This window comes from Colobus angolensis, unplaced genomic scaffold, assembly GCF_000951035.1.
Source record: "Colobus angolensis palliatus isolate OR3802 unplaced genomic scaffold, Cang.pa_1.0 Scaffold73, whole genome shotgun sequence".
NCBI lineage: Eukaryota > Metazoa > Chordata > Mammalia > Primates > Cercopithecidae > Colobus > Colobus angolensis.
In genome coordinates, this window is record NW_012121043.1 from 4,489,699 (window position 1) to 4,504,367 (window position 14,669).

Consider the following 14,669-nt stretch of genomic DNA (forward strand, 5'->3'; position numbering starts at 1 on the left):
GAATAATAATGGTAATTATTTCAGAGGGTTGAGGCAAGGATTAAATTAACTAATATGTGTAAAACATAAATATGAGCCTTGAATGAAGAATCACTGTATATGTATTATGCATTATGTTTAGAATTGGAGCAACTGGCATATCTGAGAGTTAATCAGTAACTCTTGTTTGTTTGTGTTTTGTTTTGTTTTGTTATTTTTTCGAGATGGAGTTTTTTGCTTTTGTTGCCCAGGCTAGAGTGCAGTGGCATGATCTTGGCTCATTGCAACCTCCGCCTCCCAGGTTCAAGCGATTCTCCTGCCTCAGCCTCCCGACTAGCTGGGATTACAGGCATGCACCACCACACCCAGCTAATTTTGTATTTTTAGTAGAGATGGGGTTTCTCCATGTTGGTCAGGGTGGTCTCAAACTCCCGACCTCAGGTGATTTGCCCGCCTCAGTCTCCCAAAGTGCTAGGATTACAGGCATGAGTCACTGCACCTGGCCATTAATCGGTAACTCTTATGTAGTTCCTGCATAGCTGCCACCTGCTATGTTAATATATGAATGGCAGCTTGGTCTATTGGCCAAGTGATTTTCTGTCTACACTGTATGGAAATACATTGCCTCCTACTCTATTATTTTCCTGTTTTGCTGTATAATTCATGACCTATTGCCCACTATAAAGAAGGACAGGGGATCATTTCAAATCATTCTGAGGCAAGAGTCAAGGGAACTAAGTTCAAGTTTCCAAAATTAAATCAATAGAGGGGGCTACTGCAATAAAAGGCAACCTGGGACCAAATATAAAGTCAGAGTCACAAATGATGTCAAATTTGAGCAGCATTGATGATATCAGATTTTGCTGCTTGATCCAAGGTCGAAGGCGGAAGATGGCAGAGAAGGAGACAATTCATGGGAGAGACTGAACATATGGAAGTCTATATAAATTTCCCCAAACCATCATTATGAATTTGAGGTTATGGAATTTCCCTAATCTACTTTTAGTCCAGAAATCTCTCCAGAGATTCAAGTACCTCTTTCTAATAGTCAACTGGTCATCTCTTCATATCTCCTCCCCATAGTCCTTATCTTGCTTGATTAATGATACTAACATTCCACACAGAAACTGGAAACGATCATCAACCTCTCCCTCATAGCTAATATCTAACTGGCCAAATCCCATCAATTCTACATGTCAAGTAAGCCTCAATTAGTCTTCTGCCTCCACCCCCATGGTTTAGACCCTAATAATTTCTCACTAGCTTCCTAAAGGGTCTGTCTGCTTCTATTGTCGCCATGTTTCAACTCATCCTATACACTCTGCCTAAATTATCTTGATAGTAGTTTGAATTTGCTCCTGCCATTCTTATGTTTAAAATATTTTGATAGATCTTTTTCAACTATAGAACAAAACCAACATTTCTTAGCAAAGACTTTTATGTTCTAGCTAGATCTGCTCTTTCCATTGTCGTGGCTCTGTTTACTAATTCTTAAGTGCCAGTCATCTGTGAATTATCTCTAGATCCTACCCAAGCACAGAGTTACTTTTCATGCTTCCATATCTTTGCATATACTCTTCGTTTCCCTAAATGCACCTCATCTATTATTCACCTGACATATTCTTGTTCATCTTTCAAACTTTGCTTAAATATTATCATATTGACAAATAATGTGAAGCTTTTTCTTACTGCAAAGTATTTGCTGCATGTGTGTGTTCATAGCAGGTATGAAGCTCAATAAGTGTGCAAGAACTTGTGGGAGAAACATTCTTTCTTTTTCTGTGACACAAATTAATTTTACTTTCAGCTCTCATTTTGCCATTGTAGCAGAAAATTGTCCTAAATTAATTTGGGCCTCCTGCTTTTTTTTCTGAGGCTGGGTTTAAATTCTAGGAGACTCAAATAATTCCAGTACTTAGGGACAGGTGTTGTGCTGAATCCCTGTTAACCTCAATAGGGAAGGTACCAGGTTCAAGAGGTGGAAGAAGAGATGCAGAGTCAGAAAACAAGTCGTGGGGTTTTTTTAGAGGGTTACAAACAGGGTAGAGAGTCCAATGGCAGCAGGCAGAACAGGAGAACCGCCTTACATCTAGAAATCGTCCTGTGGCAGCAGGCCAGACAAGATATCTGCCTTACATACCATCCAGTGGAGGTGGGCTGGACAAGATAACCACAGCGCCCAGTGGCCACAGCGGCAGGCTGGGCAGGAAAATGGCAACAACGTGCAGTTTATATAGCATTTTTACTTAACACCCTCTCTTTGACGATCCCACCTGGCAACCTTCATCCAACCCAAAACTCAGGGCTTCAATCCTCTGTGTGGCCTGTGTTCCACTGGATGAGACAGAGACTCAGACGTTCCTCATAGACAAGGAATGAATCTCCGGGTTGGCCACTCCATACATGCGGGTGTGTCTGCCATACAGGGCCATCCTAAGGGTATGTTTAACTTTTTGCTCTCAGGTTCATTTACCTTACCCTCCACTCCAGCGTACCCTTGAATGACCCTCACATTCTTATCACGCCTGTGGTCCGTGATTTTCCCTGGGGCCAGGTATGCAAAGGAGCATCGCAGTAGATACCAGCAACAATATAAACTACCACAACAAATATAATGATAATCATAAAGCTCTTCCAAATGCTTGGAAGTTGATCCTGGATGCGCCACAGCAGGCCTGTGGTGGAGGAGAGGGGAAGCTCTCTGGAGGCCCAACAGTCTACTTTATTCTATAGAAAGGCCACCAACTGTGCCCAGTTGGTAAAGAGGTTTGCTGTACAGCATCTATGGGTGGAAGGTGAGATGTTTAGTGGTATAAGAAAGGATACTCATGAGCAGTCAAGATACAGGAAGTTGTGTCATCCTGAGAGTACCACTTCTGGCAGAGGACTTGTACCTGGTTTATGATACCAAATGGATTAGCCCCCCTCTGCACTGCAGGAGGCCAGAGTGAAGACACCAGGGGCACCACAATGTTCCACTATAAGAGGATGATTTTTCCAGAACAAGAGAGCGATCATCCCCCTGCACAAGAGAGGACCAGGACCCACTATCTTAGAAGTACGAGGGGAAGTAGGGTGCAAAACAACTGTGACCTGTATACCCTGTTCTAGGCCTTTTCCCTATGGAGCAGAAAAAACAAACCATGGCTGATTTGCCACTTCCAGGACCATGCAATGATGGGTTCTGTGGTGGGTCACTCCTGTGGCAAGGGCAATAGTAGGTTACCTTGAGTCCCAGGGTAGGGCAAAAGTGAGTCAGGAATGGGACCCAGTCCCTCCTATATGAAGGAAGGAATCCACAGAGGTCTAGTGGCCTCCATCAAAGACTGTCCTTCAGTTGTCATATAGGTGACAGGGTCAAGCATCCAATGGAGCTTTGTGTTCAAGGGGCTACCAGTCAATGTGCTCCTCTGTTGCAGGCATGCATACCCTCTGGCCACAGTCTGTGTCTGAGAATTCCCAGACCTCAGTCTCTGGGAAAGCATTCTTGAGTCAATCTGTCATGGAGTACTGGGTATGCACTAGCACCAGGACCCCCTCTACAATGTCCTCTACCTGCTGCAAAGCACAATATGCAGCTCAGAGTTCTTGCTCCATGGCACCATAATCCACCTTCAGCCCCCTTCCATAGTAGGGATCCGAATCCTGAATTCACCCATTTATGTCCTTGCCACAGGCCCCACCCAAACCTCTCAGGGGCTTGGGCTATGCCTAATTCACAAGACTTTCCCTGCACTGGAACCCTCGAGGCTTTTATTTGTTTCACTGCGACTTATAGCTTGTTCAAAGACCTCATCCTCCTTTGTGGCCCCATCCCAGTGGGCCACTTCCTGACTAAGTGCTATGGGAGCCTAAGGAATTGGGCCAAATGGGGAATAGGAGGATGCCAATACCTTAAAAGGCCTAAGAAAACTCGCAACTGCTTTAGTGTGGTAGGACATGGGAAGGCCTGAACCTTACCCACAACGGCAGACTGAAAGACTTTGCTGTTACCTGACCAGATGACACCCAAGTATTTGCCCCCAAGCCTGGACCTTGGATTTTGTCTGTGATGACCACCTATCCTGTGTTGGGGCAGCTGGGTGGGGGTTGCAGTTTGTAAGCTGGACTCTGAAGTTAGCATGATATCATCAATGTGATTGAAAACACACACCTCCCCCGGGTGGTATCCACAGGGCAAGAAAGTAAAGGTCCAGTGCAGATTGACCTTGACTCCATGGGGCAGAGGAGATGCTGAAGAAAGCATCGGCTAAATCCATAATAAAAGAGTAGGTGGCCAGACCTCTCCTACTTCTATCTTCATCAGAAGGGAGGCAATACTGGGTGCAGCTGCATACACTGGGGAGGACCATCTTATTCAATTCCTGGTAATCTGCCTTCATTCTCCATAGGCATCTGCACAGGCCTACAGGGCTGTGGTACTGTCTGTGTACTGGCCTTATAATGCCTACCCAGGCTAACTCCTTAATACTCCCATAATTCCTCTGTCTTCTCCCTCTATACCCACCCCCCGGTTGGGAGGATTAGTAGGAAATGAGGTCATTTTCATTTCATGTATTTTCAGTCTGCATTTCAATTCTTCCTCATTCCCTCAAGGCCTTAAGTATCTAAAAAGCAAAGCCACAGTAAAATTTAGCTATTTTTTTTTTTTTTTTTTGGTTATTGTTTCTATTGTTGTTGGGTCTATTGTGGTCACTGTGTTTCTATTTTAACTTTTCCCTTTGTAAGCAGTGAACACAGCAGTCTAGCCACAGGAGCGGGGAGAAAAAGAGAGAATAAATCCAGGTGGGAAAGACAAATGGAAATATATCTTTACTGTATTATCCTCTCCCATACCACAACTGGCACAGGAGCCAAAGACGGAGTCCAAAAACACTAATTTCTGCTGTGGCTGTTGTTAAGGCAATTTGCAACGTAGAAGAAGTTAGTCTTTAGACATCATATCTTTCCAATTTTCTCTCTTCTCATTTTGGTTCACTCGTTTCCTCCTTAATCCATCAAAGTATGTTATCAAGAAAGGTTCACTTAGCAGTTATTTACTATTAATAAATAATTCTGAGAGTAGTATGTTTAAAACAGTTGATTTTTGTATGTTAATCTCATATACATTACAGAACTTATAGTCATATGCTAAAATGGAAGGGGGTAGGGAGATATTTGAAGGCAAACATACATTCTGATTATCCAAAAAAAAAAAAAAAAAAAAATCTGTTTCTTTTGTCTATGATGCTTGCAGGGACCAGACCAAGAAGCTAGCTAAGAAAACAGACATACATGAGACTATACCAAATTTTGTTGTCTGCTTGTAGGCAATCAGAAAATATAATTGCTAGTAATTCTTTGACTAATTTGTTATCCAGTTGTGCCAGGGGTCGCTTTAGGTTCAGTTGCTCATCATAATTTGCAAGAATAATTTTGTGGGTCTTCTTCAACTGCCAAGCATCAGCTGCCAGGTTTGATTTACATAGTTACAGAAGATAATATCATTTTAAAAATTATTACCATATGAATGTTTATGCATAAATCTTTTTTGTACTATCTTGGTAAAATGATACATTTTAAATATATCAAAACATTTTTTTATAAGTACATGGGGAAATAGTAAACTGAAAATTATCAACTTTCTGACAAAATTATGTGCCTAAAGATGCAATTGTAAGCAATGTCCAGACTTAGGACAAAATTTTACTTTCACAGGAAAAGAAACTAAATATTATGAATATTTAGCAAAGTATATATTAATATTTCTAGTCCTTTATTAAAGTTGCTAAATATTAAGTGTTCTTAAAAATGAATAAAGACTATATATAATTTACACCAATAAAATACTTTGGTATTTAAACATTTTAAATCGTCATTCCGAAATTTAGAGGCCAAGGGCAACTTTTTGTATTCTGCATAATAAGGCCAAGAACAAGACCTTGAAATAGACCCAAACCATTTGAGGGTTTAAATATCTTGTTTTTTCAGCTGTGCATTCTAGAAGAGCCTACAGATATCTAACAGTGTACACTTTAAAGATTTCGCTGAAAGGAAAACTATTGTATTTTCTGATAGAAAACTACTTTTGGTAAATTTGGATGTAAATGAAAACAGAAGGTACACTTTGCACTTCAGAGTTTAGCTGAAGGGGAAGTTTTATTTACAAAATTCTTTTTTTTGAGTCGTCTACTTTTGACTTGAATGTCTTCCACTTCCATTTGCCTTCCTTGTCCGTGTTTCATGGTTCCTCTCTTAATCCATAGTTCAGGTACTGTGACTACTGAAAAGTTTTTGAATGTTACATTGAGTCCAGTGTTTGTGGACTTAAATATTCTCTTCCGCTGATTCGCCACTTGCTCAGTCGAAGCTGTTCCACTCAAAAGACATAAACATACATTGGTTCTCATACAGCTTCCACACTTAGTAAAAATATTAACATGCTCTATTTCCCACCTTCAACAGAGGAGTTCAAATCACTTACCAAACAAATGTATGAGTAGGTACCATTTCATTCAGAAGGCTAGTTACCTGGAGTAAAAACAGGTTGCCTTATCCTGGTAGGTTTCCCTTATTGTTTGACACTGGCCAACCAGCAAGAAGATTAGATTTGCCACAGGGTGATACAAAGTTGTCAAATACTATGTAAACTGCCAGGGTCCTACTCAGTTTAATTTCCAAAACTAACTAAGCATTACCTGGAAGATACTAGGAACACACATAGATAAGTAAATACTGGATTTATGTTGCTTTAAATTGAGAGTAATATTTTCAAAACAAGCATTAGAGTTTTCTAGATGTGTACTTAGTTTTACAAGATTGCTGATACTGGCTTTTAACATTGGTTACTACAATTTTTGTTACAGGAGAAAATTCAAAGAAGACAATATTTCATTGACATTTTAAATTATATTTGTCCTACATATATATTTCTATACACATAGACAGAGAGAGAGTGGCATTTGGTTATTGTGTGATGCAATATTTTGTCCACTAGATGGATCTCACTTTCAGATTTTTCAAAACAAGACATCTATTTTTCTGTATTCATTCTGATTGATCTCTCAGAGTTACCTGTTGAAGTTAGAAGGAATACCTAACCAATGTTCTTCAAAAGTGCTAAAAAGTTGCAAAAAACAACAACAGCAGCAAAAAGAGACCGACTGTTACAACTGTTACTCACTGGAAGAGACTAAAACAAATTTAAAAAATGCAATGCTGGAGCCAGCATCCAAATCTGGAACAAAAGAAAAAATTAATTGGACAACTGGTGAAATCTGAATAATGTGGGGAATTTACTTGATTGTAAGTACAAATATTAATTTCCTGATTTTGATTATGGTACAACTCTCTTCCTTCTTTCCGTTCTCTCTTTCTTCTTTTTCTCCCTCCCTCCTTCTCTTTTCCTCCCCTACACCTTTGCCCCACCTTCCTCTTCCTCTCCCTCCTCCTCTCCCATCCCTAGCACTTTCGCTGACAGTATCCCTTTCTTGTTTGTATCTCTGTTTCTCTCTCTTCTTTTTTTTATTGTATCAGTATTCGTCCTTCTGAATTTCAGAAAGTTTGATAAGTTTTTATACTTTATTACTGATTCAGATTGCTTGCCTTCTGGCTTTTACTGTGTTAGAGGCAGATTTTAATTTGGCTATTGCATTACTTTTCAATTTTGCTTTAACACATCATAATTGTTTGTTACTTAGCAAGACTGTACTACTTTCTGAGGTTGCCAGAAATATGTTTCTTATCTTACTTTAAAGTTCTTTGTTCTCTTCTAAGATTTTGCAACTCCCTGTACGCAACGTAACTGGGAGTACAAACAGACACTTCAAATGAGATATCGATAAGCTGCAAGGCTATCAGAAGTTAACAAAAGGTGGAGAGAAGTGTTCAAAATATGTCTGATGAGAATGATAAAAGTATGAAAGGATTTAAGAATAAAAGAGGGAAATCTGTTTAATATCTTTAGTATGGTGGAAGATACACAAATGTACACAAGTGATAAAATCTGTAGAGAACTTATAAACAGTCAGGCGCGGTGGCTCACACCTGTAAGTTCAGCCCTTTGGGAGACTGAGGTGGACAGATCACGTGAGGTCAGGAGTTTGAGACCTGTCTGACCAACCTGGGGAAACCCCGTCTCTACTCAAAGTACAAAAATTAGCCGGGTGTGGTGGCACATGTTTGCAATCTCAGCTACTTGGGAGGCTGAGGTAGGAGAATTGCTTGAACCCGGGAGGTGGAGGTTGCAGTGAGCTGAGATTGTGTGTGCCATTTCACTCCAGCCTGGGCGACAAAAGTGAAACTCCATCTCAAAAAAAAAAAAAAAGAAACTAATACGCATGCACACAAACATGCACATATGTACAAATGAGTACAAGTGAAATGGGAAACTTGAGTAAGATTGATAAGATCACTGTCAATATCTTGGTTATCCTCTTACTATAGTTTTGCAAAATGTTATTTATGGAAACTAGGTAAAATGTAGATGTAATCTCTGATTATTTCTTACAACTGCTTGTGAATCTATAATTATCCCAATTAAGAAAAAAATGTGAAGGCAAAATAATGATAATCACCAACTTAAAAAGAAAGAGAAAGAGAGAGAGAGAAGAACCTAAACTATTTGCCATTTTCTTAAGGAAAAAAAGAAAGAAATTTATATTGTGTGCTTCTTGAGTAATCAGGAAACTTCTATAAAGGACCAGACAGTAAATATTTTAGGCTTGTGGGCCTTTCTGTCTCTTGAAACTACTCGTCTCTGCCATCGTAGCATGAAAGCAGCCATCACCAATACATAAATAATAACCATGGCTATGCCCCAATAAAACTTTATTTATAGAAACTAAAATACGAGTTTCATATAATTGTCATGTATTATGACGTACTCTGCTTTTGTTAAATTTTAAAAACCATTTAAAAATGTAAAATCTATTCTTAGTTTGCAAGTCATAGAAAAATGAGATGCAAAGCAGCATTTGGCACTAAGGCCGATTTCGGCTGAAAGCAATGATGTTCAAAGCAATGTAACTGAAGTAAAATAGGCTCTCTGTTAAGATGGTAAGGAGGATTTTTGCAATGGATGAGAAACTGAAAATGGTGACCCAAGATGACTTCCAATTTAAGGGTCTTATTGCTCTGGTATTGTTCTGTTATGAAATGTAGGGAATTAAAAGATAATATTTTCATTATTTAAAATATTATTTTTTCATTTGGCTCAAAATATTGACCATTTTTTTCAATATTTATTAAAAAAATCTGTATTTTTACTTTTTGCTAAACCTGAAAGCTATCTTCTAAACCTGAATTCTTCTTTACATTCTGATTTATATCTGACTTTGGATAACATCTTCAGTAAGTATACTTAAATTTTGTAGTGGAAGTCACAATTTAGCAAAGATCCTGGCATTCATTCAGTGGTCCATGAGGTCTAACCTGCCTTATTTTACTGTTGTTGTTCTATTTTGTTTTGTTTTAGGCTTTTAGCAGCCTGAAGCCATCGCTTTTAGTTTCCATCTCTAGTAATAAGTGGAAAGAGGGAAGAGAAAAGAGGGTTCTCTTTCTCAACCAGAAAGAGAACCCAGGACTGTATTCTTTCCCTTGGACACCCTTGGTCTAATTATTTTTGTCATCACTGCTGTTGTTGTTGTTTGCCAATTGTTTTGCAAATATAAGAAGTCTAGACATGCCACAGAAAATACGAGAAACTCAGAAGACTCCCACGTAAATTAAGTCCACTGAAATATCAATATATAGTGGCAGGAAAACTTGATTTCAGACATAGGAAAGGTTTCTTGCTACTCATTGCCATGTACCTGAAACTCAGTCTTGATAATCGCAGCTTTTTATCTTAAGGCTTTGGCGCTGTTCAAGGGCAGCATCTTCGGGACAACTGCCGTGCTAAACTATGTGAGTGGGGTCTGATTTGGGTTTTGTAGATCCTGCAATTCTCCTTACAATAAACAACGCTGCACAATCATGGATGAAAAGTAGGTAAAAGACTTCAAAAGGAGGCATGCAAGAGATGGAATCTGAAGCTAAGCTGTAAGGAGCTTGACAGTAAATTCACCTCAGTATCAAAAAAGAGGATGAATTTCCCTTGTTTCACTAAGATCATTCATGAAACAAAAGATAGATGACCTCAAGGCTTAGAATACCTGAATTTGTATGAGAAATAAGATTTCCATAACATGTTAAACAGTCAAACAGTGGGAATTGATGGAAGGGACTGTGTTACCAGTGACAGACTCTACCTATCTCACAGTTAAATCTTCACCCCTTTCCTTTGAAGGCCTCACCATTATTGATCCTGTGCAGAAGATGATATTATCCAGCCACCTGTCAACCTAGAATACTGAGGCCCTAAATTAAGTAGGCAAATAACTTGCTGAAATATATTATGAAAATAAATAGATATGGATTTTTTTGTTTTTTTTTTTTTTGTGATGGAGGCTTGCTCTGTCGCCCAGGCTGGAGTGCAGTGGCCGGATCTCAGCTCACTGCAAGCTCCGCCTCCCGGGTTCATGCCATTCTCCTGCCTCAGCCTCCCGAGTAGCTGGGACCACAGGCGCCGCCATCTCGCCTGGCTAGTTTTTTGTATTTTTTAGTAGAGACGGGGTTTCACCGTGTTAGCCAGGATGGTCTCGATCTCCTGACCTCGTGACCCGCCCAACTCGGCCCCCCAGAGTGCTGGGATTACAGGCTTGAGCCACTAGATATGGATTTTTAACCAATAAAGACTATCGCAAGATATGACGGAGGGATTTCATTTATAAGAACATCTTTTTGAAAGGCACCATTTTCTCCTGAAAAGGATCAAATCTTTAGCACCTAAGAACGTGGGGATGGTTGAGCCAGTACCCTTGTGTTCTCTGAGGCAGTTCTGGTTTTCTTTCTCTTGTCATTAAGCGCACACACTGAAGCATGTAATTACGGCAGCACGCGGAGAATTGAACTGGCCCTCCATGAGCACATGTCTTTTCCTATATGCCCTCTGAGCAGTCGCTGATCAACGAGCGTATCTTTGCAGTTCATGCCAATGTGTTTAACTTAGGTCAACCAGACGTAACTGAATCTTTTGTATCTTCGCTGAATATTAGAATTTTATCCATGTAGTTAGAAAGAGTCGTCTATATTTTGCTTAAGAGAATTTCAGCAGATTCAGGACTATTGTAGGAAATTTGGGGTGCAACTTGGCCCAGGTTCCATGCAGCTGAATGTGTAGATATCTATATCATCAAAAGCAAACCTGTCATTTATTAGTGGTTTTTAAATGGAACGTAGCTACATTTGTGAAACATTTCAAGTTGTGTTTCAAAATAAAAAAAGACAAAATGTATTATTAATCCCTAAAATTATAGCACATTAAAGATGCTAAAGAATGAATCAGTTTCATTATGCTGCATTATTAGATGCTTTCCTCAGCCAGGGAAAAGGGATAGAATTACAGCTACTTATCTAAAAATTGTGTATAGCCCGCAATATTAGTGAAGTATTTAAAGAGCTATTGTTTATCATTGATATAATAATTAACTGCTTTTAAAATGAATCACCTAAAACATATCTGATATGTCTAATGTTACACAGCACATGGCAAACAGGAACTCATCCACTGTATCTACTACCATGTAGAGAGCATGGGATTTCCTGGCTTAAGGAACCTGAGGGCTATGCATCCCTGATACATGCAAATCCATAAATGCACCAGGAATTGCCTAGAGGTAAAATAAACTATTAGTCACACATAAATCTCACATATTTTATAATATTTGAGTGTGTAAATACTATTTTGATTTAAGATACTTTTTTAAAGAGTTTCTGAATTCAGGATAGATTTTTGGCCTTATGTGTTTTCACAATTAATGGACATTAAACATAGAATTACTATCATATTAGAGTTTATTAAATATGAGATTATCTTTCTTTTAAAAAAGGTAGTTGAAAAGTTTAGCAACTACTGCAAATCTCCAAAGGTAGGGTTAGTAATGTGGCAATATTATTTCTGTCCCCAGGACTCTTATTTTCCATGTGCTCCCAGGATTCTGGGCAACAGAACAGGACTTTGTAAAACACGTGCTCATGGTAGAAGTGCAGTGATAGGACTTACATTTTGCCCCAGATTGTGTCCTCTCCTCTTCTATAAATGTTGAATCATGCCCTTTTACTTTTGCTAGTAGAGTTACTTTCCCCCAACTTGACTTATGATCCGTATCTTTACCTACAAAAAGCAATGAGTCCTTAAAGTGCCTGTATCTTCTAAATCTAACTGCGTAAAGTTCCTTTTTTTAAACTGAACAACCCCTCAGTGGCAACTAGCTCATTTTAATGTTCTTTGATTAAAAACAATTGTGATTTATAGAGCGGAGGAAATAGCTGCATTTAAGATCCTACTGTTATTAACAACACAGCATGAGAGCTCTCAAGACAACAGCTTTTTAGCAGAGAATGTTGTGGAGCAAATGTACACATTTCAATAGCTACAGCCCATCACCATTTTATATGCCTAAAGAAAGAATGCTGCATTAATATGCAGGTTGAACATATACATATATGGATACCAATTCAATCATTTTATGAAACCAATTCAATGCATTTTGTTAATTTAAACTTACAAAAATCACAGTGTACACATTTTTGCTAGATAACTATTTGGATGTGTCTTACATAACATTAGCATATTGCAAATAAGAAATCCATCTATTCTGTGTTTCATTTAAAAAAAATTTCCTATGCTTTGCATATGTACTTACCATAATTAAAAAATGCATTTTTTACTTAAACGTTTATTTATTTCATCCCAAACCCTTAACATTTAAAAAAGGAGAGTATCTTTCTTTACTTCCTACTATCAAAATTCAATGACATTTGCCAGAAAGATGAATGACATGGTGATGTGGGGGTGTCAAGTAAGTGTCCTTTAATATTAGATATGCAGCAAGTAATTGAAACTATTATATCCAAGAAGGTAAAACAAAATACCCTATCTTGCTGCATATCTATACAGGCATTCAATTAGGAAATATTTGAGGTCAAGAGTATAATGCTGTATTGGAATACCATGGTTTTTGAAAATCTGTATTTTTAGGCTTACATAGATGAGTCATCATAATTATCGTGATAAATATTCTCACCAAATAGATATTCAGAGCTTACTTCTAAGGCTGAAAAGAATATTTGAATATAAAAGCTGAATGGATTGGCTGGAGCAATTTAGTTGGACCTTCTCATTTTGTTGATGAAGAAAACTCATACCAGTGAAGTGATTTACCCAAGGTCCAACCAAGGTCATGGAAGATCTGGGCTGATTTTATATTCTTTAGATTATCTCATGTTGCTTTTGCTTCTCTATTACCATCCCTTCCCCTTAGCACAGATTTAAATAAAGATCTAGAAGCATCTGCACAATGATTATAACTGGCCTAACCTCATTATAACTTTCTTTTTCCATATACTCTGTAAGTAAAAAAATTACCCACTCTCCATATTTTTGGTCAGAAACAAAATTTTTGTACTGTCTCTCTCTCTCTCTCTTTTCTAAGTTCATTTTGTTCAGTTTATGCTAAGATAGTAAAGCCTGAATTGGGAGTGGTCAAGTGAGGACCCTGCATAGGCTTCTTGACCCTTCTGAATTAGCTGAAAGGACTGGATAAAACATCTCCAGGGAGGCTCCAAATAGAATAGTATACAAGGCCCTTGAGAAAGTTTAGGACATGAAAGAATGACACTTTAGGGCTTCTTATCTTTGCTCCAGGATCCCAGAGTTTGCAGGAGGAAATATGGTAGGGAAGAGAGAGAAGGAAATAAGATGACTTTCCTGAGCCCAGAAAGGAGTGTGTTAGTCTCATTCTAAAGATAAAGATGTAAATCAACCTTCTCAAGTCTAGAGTTGTTTGAACTGATACTTACTGAAAGTGATCCAACAGATTCAGAAATATTACAACCACAAGGTTGCTAAGCATCCCTCTAAAGTAAACAGAAGGAAACTAAAGACTTCTAACTCTCCCCAAGACTGTTCAAATAGAAAGATCTCAAACCATTCCAAAGGCAATGTGACCTGAATGCTTCTAGACCCTAATAGGAATGAGTTTGCCATTGTCAGTTTAAAAAATAAAAATGTTATTAACAGCCTTTCCAAATTCAGAAACAATTCCACTAAATTTCCCTACAATTCTATTCATCAATAAGATTTTATTTTGTACGTGTAGGATTACTATACATACGAAATCAGACAATTGAAAGTCAAGGATATTCTGAATTCAGGATAGATTTTTGGCCTTACATGTTTTCACAATTAATGGACATTAAGTAAGGGCTTAATAATAGTAATTAATGGATGTTACGTAAGGGCTTGATAAATAGTAAGATACTATGATTTTAAGTAATGTTCAATTTTGTTTCTTATACCAAAATACATTGCTCTAAAATTGTATTGTCTGTGTTACAGTTAGTGCCACACAGTAAAGCAAGCATTTCATTAGTAAGATGTAAATGAAGCAAACTTATTTGGTTAAATACAGAAAAACACAGCTTTTTGTTTGTTTAAAAAATATTTTATTCATTTATTGGCCATCATGTTTGTGTGTCTGCATGTCTGTATATTTAAAAAGAAGACACAGTTTAAGCTATTTATCTTCAATTACAAAAGGGGAAAACTCAAATGTAGAGTTTAATGCGTTTGATTTTAAACTCAATACTAACTATGACCTCTGGATAGG